Source organism: Lepisma saccharinum, unplaced genomic scaffold (assembly GCF_977018435.1).
Source record: "Lepisma saccharinum unplaced genomic scaffold, izLepSacc3.1 HAP1_SCAFFOLD_148, whole genome shotgun sequence".
Classification (NCBI taxonomy): Eukaryota; Metazoa; Arthropoda; class Insecta; order Zygentoma; family Lepismatidae; genus Lepisma; species Lepisma saccharinum.
The window spans coordinates 96427-97887 of record NW_028142958.1 but is presented as its reverse complement, the minus strand read 5'-3'; positions in this window follow the sequence as shown (position 1 = coordinate 97887).

Below are 1461 nucleotides of genomic sequence, written 5' to 3'. Positions count from 1 at the left end.
TTCCTAAAAAATCCGTCCAAAATCTTGATGTCTCCAATATCTTGTTTTGTACGTATTTTCCACGTGTCTTGACATCCAATGTATCCCTGCAAAGTTTGGTGAAGATCTGAGTATGTAGTTTTTGACCTTATATGGAACCTCCTTTCTGAAAATTTGAAAATTCTTAAAAAATTCGTCCAAAATCTTGATCTCTCTAATCTCTTGTTTTGTACGTTTTTTCCACGTGTCTTGACATCCAATGTATCCCTGCAAAGTTTGGTGAAGATCTGAGTATGTAGTTTTTGACCTTATATGGAACCTCCTTTCTGAAAATATGAATATTCTTAAAAAATTCGTCCAAAATCTGGATGTCCCCAATCCTATGTTTTGTATGTTTTTTCCACGTGTCTTGAAATCCAATGTATCCATGCAAAGTTTGGTGAAGATCTGAGTATGTCGTTTTTGACCTTATCTGGAACCTCCCATCTGAAAATTTGAAAATTCTTAAAAAATTCGTCGAAAATCTTGATGTCTCCAATCTCTTGTTTTGTACGTTTTTTCCACGTGTATTGACATGCAAAGTATCCCTGCAACGTTTGGTTAAGATCTGAGTATGTAGTTTTTGACCTTATCTGGAACTTCCTATCTGAAAATTTGAAAATTCTTCAAAAATTCGTCCAAAATCTTGATATCTCCAATCTCTTGTTTTGTACGTTTTTTCTACGTGTCTTGACATCCAATGTATCCCTGCAATGTTTGGTGAAGATCTGAGTATGTAGTTTTTGACCTTATATGGAACCTCCTTTCTGAAAATTTGAAAATTCTTAAAAAATTTGACCAAAATCTTGATATCCCCAATCCTATGTTTTGTATGTTTTTTCCACGTGTCTTGACATCCAATGTATCCCTGCAAAGTTTGGTGAAGATCTGAGTATGTAGTTTTTGACCTTATATGGAACATCCTATCTGAAAATTTGAAAATTTTTAAAAAATTCGTCCAAAATCTTGATGTCTCCAATCTCTTGTTTTGTACGTTTTTTCCACGTGTCTTGACATCCAATGTATCCCTGCAATGTTTGGTGAAGATCTGAGTATGTAGTTTTTGACCTTATATGGAACCTCCTATCTGAAAATTTGAAAATTCTTAAAAAATTTGACCAAAATCTTGATGTCCCCAATCCTATGTTTTGTATGTTTTTTCCACGTGTCTTGACATCCAATGTATCCCTGCAAAGTTTGGTGAAGATCTGAGTATGTCGTTTTTGACCTTATCTGGAACATCCTTTCTGAAAATTTGAAAATTCTTAAAAAATTCGTCCAAAATCTTGATGTCTCCAATCTCTTGTTTTGTACGTTTTTTCCACGTGTCTTGACATCCAATGTATCCCTGCAAAATTTGGTGAAGATCTGAGTATGTAGTTTTTGACCTTATATGGAACCTCCTTTCTGAAAATTTGAAAATTCTTAAAAAATTCGACCAAA